The sequence below is a fragment of the Physeter macrocephalus genome, chromosome 6, assembly GCF_002837175.3.
Source record: "Physeter macrocephalus isolate SW-GA chromosome 6, ASM283717v5, whole genome shotgun sequence".
Lineage (NCBI taxonomy): Eukaryota > Metazoa > Chordata > Mammalia > Artiodactyla > Physeteridae > Physeter > Physeter macrocephalus.
The window spans coordinates 84,550,910-84,557,213 of record NC_041219.1 but is presented as its reverse complement, the minus strand read 5'-3'; positions in this window follow the sequence as shown (position 1 = coordinate 84,557,213).

The window sequence follows — 6,304 nt, the reverse complement described above, 5'->3', positions numbered from 1 at the left end:
CGGACGCACAGGCTCAGCGGCCATGGCTCACGGGCCCAGCCGCTCCGCGGCATGCGGGATCCTCCCGGACCGGGGCACGAACCCGTGTCCCCTGCATCGGCAGGCGGACTCTCAACCACTGCGCCACCAGGGAAGCCCTCAACAGTTTTCTTTTAGCACAGGAGAAACAGCAGCACTCTATGAAGATGAAAAGGAGGACATGGAATGATTTCTTCTGGGGGCTACAAAATTAAGACAATGACGAAGCTCCCTGGACAGCCTCTCCTGCTTAGGTCTTCTGAAGGGAAGTACCATGCACTCCCCTAGGGCAGTCTTTTCTTACTATCTGGGTGTGAATCGTGATTTTTAATGGAAATCTCTTCCTTGAGGTAAATAACTACCACCCATCTTTAATGGGAGGACCTGAAAGCATCTAAGGAGAATACAAATTCCAGAGTCTGTCTAGAAATAACATGAAAAATTCCTCTCCTGAGTTTGCTGCCCTTCAATAAAGCCGCTTCCCCCAAGCGCATCTGGAAGGTTTGCTTTCTAATCCCCATCCCCTGCTCCCCTTCCCACCTGCCAGCCCACCAAGGGCCAAGTAGCAGCACACGGCTTAACCCTATTCTTGGCCCAGAAGAAGTCTCTGCCAAGCAGAAGTTTCCTTAGTTCATAAACACTTTCATTTTGGTTGTTTGAGCCGTGATGAGAGCACCAGGTTTTCAGAACATAATTTGATGGTTGTGATTAGGATTCACCACCCATCTCCCAGGACTTTTTTAGAGAATTTTAGTTAGTGTGTTTTCCCTTTAGTTATGTGTATGTAGAATTTGGATGACATTAAACTTTCTCTTCACTCAGTCACTCAGCGACTGTTTACTAAACGCACACTTTGTGCCATTATGGTAAGAGCTGAGAGAGTGGTGACCAGAAGAGACCCAGGTCCTGCCGCCATGGGCAAAACACCATTAATCAAACCACCATTCTTAAGCAAAACACCATTAATTAACACACCTAAACAAATTAACGATAATTCTTTGGATTCACCTAAATCCTCAGTCCACATTCAAATTTCTGGTCCTTTACTTGGCCTGGAAGAGGGCCTCTCTTTCTAGCCAATTTTTTAAAAATTCTTAGTGTTGCTTCTCTTTCTTCCTACATTCCCTCTTCCTAAGCAAAGTAACGTATAGCTCTAGACGATCTCCAGGTATTTGGTCACCTGTGGGAGAGATTTCACTTTTCAGGGAGAGGGAATAAAAGTAACCTGAGTCTGACGTGCACGTGATGGAAATCAAATCCTTGCCGCCATTAAACTGGTGTTTGGGGTCCATCTTGTGGCCAGAAGGTTTTTAACCCAAACCTGGACTCCCAGTTGCCCTCTCGTGGCAATAGGCAGCATGACACCCTAGGAACCTTCCCCTGCCTTGTGTTGGATTACAGAAATAAAGATACAGATCAGGAAGGGAGTTAAGAGTTAACTTTTAACTTAACGCCCATAAAGCAGATAGGACTCAGAGATGAGCCACGAGAGTGCCAACACTGGCATGGCATTTGCAATTGCTGTCTGCTGCCCTGCAGGATATTTAAGAAAACCCCAAATATGAAAATCTAAATTTACAATTTTGTGTGGCTATGGTATGAATATATGACATAATCTCAATTATTATTTTTTGATCATTTCCCTGTGTCTGAATCACAGAATTTTAGAGCTGGAAAAGATCTTAGAAATTAGTCAACAAAATTGTGTTGAATTTTTACTATTAGTCTCTGTACTAAGTGCTGTTAGAGACCTAAGATGACTTAGATACATATAAACCCTCTCCTCAAGGAGTTAAATGTGTAGAGATAAAGACAGATAAATGAACAGGTAAATGCCACGTAGTATGTAGTGACAGTGGAAGACCATGCTTGCTGTAGGACAGAGATGTGGAATGGCCACTTCTACCTGGAGGTCAGGGAAGGCTTGAAAGAGAGGAGGTAGCACTGGACTTGTGTCTTGCAGAAGAGGGAGTTTTCCAGGTGGGCTGGCTGAGGGTGGAGATAGAAGAGGGAGGCCTGGGCAGTTGGAAAGCACACGCAGGGAGGCGGGACGTTGCGTTGGGTGTCCAGGTACTGCAAATACGGCTGTAGCATGGGGTGGGAGGTGCATAGTAGATGCTCCATAAATCCTTGCTGAATGAATGAATGAGAGAATGAATGATGATGACGGGAGTGGTGAGAGAGGAGGGTGAAGAGGTTATGGGAGAGACAGATCATATGAACATTATGGAATATGTTCCATAATTATATTCCATAATTCATAAGGAATATGAACATTATGCTGGAAGAGCTGAGGGAGGGTGGGGCAGGGGACCACTGAAGTGCTTAAGCAGCGCAGCTGCAGAATCAGATAGATGTTTTAAAAATAATTTGGCGAGGGCTTCCCTGGTGACGCAGTGGTTAAGAATCTACCTGCCAATGCAGGGGACATGGGTTCGAGCCCTGGTCCAGGAAGATCCCACATGCCGCAGGGCAACTTAGCCTGTGCACCGCAACTACTGAAGCCTGCGCTCTAGAGCCCGGGAGCCACAACTTACTGAAGCCCGCGCGCCTAGAGCCCGTGCTCCGCAAGAGAGAAGCCACCGCAAGGAAGAGTAGCCCCCGCTCCTGGCAGCTAGAGGAAACCCGAGCGCAGCAACGAAGACCCAGCGCAGCCATAAATAAATAAATAAATAAATAATTTGGCTAGGGAATTCCCTGGCGGTCCAGTGGTTAGGGCTCCGTGCTTCCCCTGCAGGGGGCACCAGTTTGATCCCTGGTCAGGGAACTAGAGCCCGCATGCCACAACTAAAGATCCTACATGCTGCAATGAAGATCCCGCACGCAGCAACGAAGACCTGGTGCAGCCAAATAAATAAATAAATATTAAAAAATAATAATTTGGTTAGCAGTGAGAAGGAAGCAGAGAACTAATTAGCAGGCTACTTTAATAATTCAGTGAATGATAAGGGCATGAGATGGTGGAAATGGAACACTGAGGAAGGAATGGATTTAAGTACTATTTATTATTTTTATTTTAAATCTTTTCCAGTTTTATTGGAATATAATTGACATATAACTGTGTGTTAGTTTAAAGCATACAACATAATGATTCGATAATATATGTATATTCAAAATGGTTACCATGGTGCGTTTAGTTAACATTCACCACCACCCATAGTTACAAAGTTTTTTCCTTGTGATGAGAACTTTTAAGATTTCCTCTCTTAATGACTTTAAAATATATAATATTGTTAACTACTACAGTCACCATGCTGTATGTTACATCCCCAGAACTTATTTATCTTATAGCTGGAAGTTTGTACCTTTGATCACCTTCACCTAATTCCCCCACCTCCCACCCACCTCCACCTCTGCTGACTACAAATCTGCCCACTGTTTCTATGAGTTTGGTTTTTTGAGATTCCACAAATGAGATAATACAGTATTTGTCTTTCTCTGTCTGACTTATTTCACTTAGCATAATGCCCTCCAAGTCTATCCATATTGTCACAAATAAAAGGATTTCCTTCTTTGTTATGGCTGCATAATAGTCCACTGTGTGTGTGTATATATATATATATATATATATATATATATACACATACCATATTTTCTTTATTCACTCAACAACACATAGGTTGTTTCCATGTCTTGGCTATTGTGAATGATGCTGCAATGAACATGGGAGTGCAGATATCTCTTTGAGATGATTTTGTTTCCTTCGGTGTGTATACCCAGAAGTGGAATTACTGGATCACATGGTAGTTCTATTTCTAAATTTTTTAAGGACCCTCCATATTGCTTTCCATAGTAGCTCCACTTTACATTCCCACCAACAGTGCACGAGGGTTCCCTTTTCTCCACATCCTCACCAACACTTGTTATCTCGTCTTTTTTTAAAATAAATTTATTTTATTTATTTACTTTTGGCTGTGTTGGGTCTTTGTTGCTGTGCGCGGGCTTTCTCTAGTTGCAGTGAGCGGGGGCTGCTCTTTGTAGCGGTGTGCAGGCTTCTCATTGCGGTGGCTTCTCTTGTTGCGGAGCATGGGCTCTAGGTGCACGGGCTTCAGTAGTTGTGGCATGCGGGTCAGTAGTTGTGGCCCATGGGCTAAGTTGCTCTGCAGCATGTGGGATCTTCCCAGACCAGGGATTGAACCCGTGTCCCCTGCATAGACAGGCAGATTCTTAACCACTGTGCCATCAGGGAAGTCCCTGCCCATCTTTTAATTGAATTGGTTTTGCTTTTGTTTTGTTTGCTATTGAATTGTACAAGTTCTTTATATATTTTGAATATTAACCCCTTATTAGATTTATGATTTGCAAGTATTTTCTCCCATTCCATAGGTGGCCTTTTGATTTTGCTGATGGTTTCCTTTGCAGAAGCTCTTTAGTTTGATGTAGTTCCATTTGTTTATTTTTGCTTTTGTTGTCTTTGCTTTTGGTGTCAAATCCAAAAAAATCATTGCCAAGGCTGATGTCAATGAGCTTACTCTCTATGTTTTCTTCTAGTTTTATGGTTTCAGGTCTTATGTTCAAGTCTTTAATCCGTTTTGAATTGATTTTTGTGTAGGGTATAAGATGGGGGTCCAGTTTCATTCTTTTGTGTTGGTTGTTCAGTTTTCCCAGCACCATTTATTGAAGAGACTATCATATCCCATTGTATATTCTTGGCTCCTTTGTTGTAATTAATTGGATATATGTGCATGGGGTTATTTGTGGGCTCTTTATTCTATTCCATTGATCTATGTGTCTGTTTTTATGCCATTACCATACTGTTCTAATTACTATAGCTTTGCAATGTAGTTTGAAATCAGGAAGTGTGATGCCTCTGGCTTTGTTCTTCTTTCTCAGTTTCTTTGGTTATTCAGGGTCTTTTGTGGTTCCCTACAAATTTTAATTGTTTTTTCTGTTTCTGTGAAAAATGCCAGTGGAATTTTGATAGGGATTACATTGAACCTGTAGATTGCTTTGGGTAATATGGACTTTTTAACAATATTAATTCTTCTAATCTATGATCATGGAATATCTTTCCATTTATTTGAGTTTTATATGTCTTATAGTTTTCAGCTTTATCTCTCAGGACTCCTCTGCTTACTTCCTCTAAGCCAGACCCTTCCACACATTGGAACACATTTCCCCTTCCTCTGCATTGCCACCAAAATTCTTTCCATCCTTTAAGGTCAAGATTAAACAGTCCTTCATTCAACATTCCCTGATTCTTCCAGCCCAAACTTTTGTTTTTTTTTACTTTTCTGAACTTCTATAGCACTTAACACATACTTTCCTCTTCTGTAGTAATTTCGAATCCATTTTATTCCCTCTAAGCCTGTTAAGGTAGAAAAGTCTTGTCTTATTTCCCTTGTTTTCTCCTAAGAGCCTAACAAAATGTCCTATATGCTGTATGCTCAGTGAATATTAGAGGAATAATTGATTATACAGAAATCTTTAGGAAGTAGCTTAAGGGGGTGTGTGCTATGGTCTGAATGTACCCCCCAAATTTGTATGTCAAAATCCTAATGCCTGGTGTGATGCTATTAGTATACTATAGTAGGTAGAGCCTTTGGGAGGTGCTTAAGCCTTGAGGATGGAGCCCTCTTGAATGGGATTAGTGCCTTATTTTTTTTTTAAAAAATATTTATTTATTTATTTATTTTTGGCTGCACTGGGTCTTCGTTGCTGTGCACGGGCTTCCTCTAGGTGCGGCGAGTGGGGGCTACTCTTCGTTGTGGTGCCCAGCCTTCTCATTGTGGAGGCTTCTTTTGTTGTGGAACACAGGCTCTAGGCATGTGGGCTTCAATAGTTGTGGCACATGGGCTCAGTAGTTGTGGCTCACGGGCTTTAGAGCGCAGGTTCAGTAGTTGTGGTACATGGGCTTAGATGCTCTGTGCCATGTGGTATCTTCACGGACCTGGGCTCGAACCCGTGTCCCCTGCATTGGCAGGCAGATTCTTAACCACTGCACCACAAGGGTAGCCCACAATAGGCACTTTTCATCCATTATTTCTTATTCTCAAAAATAACACTTCAAGATAAGTATTATTATTATCCACCTTTTACAGGTGAGGCATATGAAGCTCGATGAATTTAAACATCTCACTCAGGGCCACATAGCCAATAAATGCTAGAAATAGTCTTTAAATTACTTTCTCACCCTTGCAGAGGGAGGGCGAGGTGGGGGTGAGGAATGAAGTATGACTGGTGGAGGCCTGGGGAGGCAGTGAGGGCCTGTGATGAGGTGAGTGGAAATAGAACCAGGTTTTGTGGGGCTGAAGTTTTTACAATTTGGGGGGCCCCTTAAGAAAAA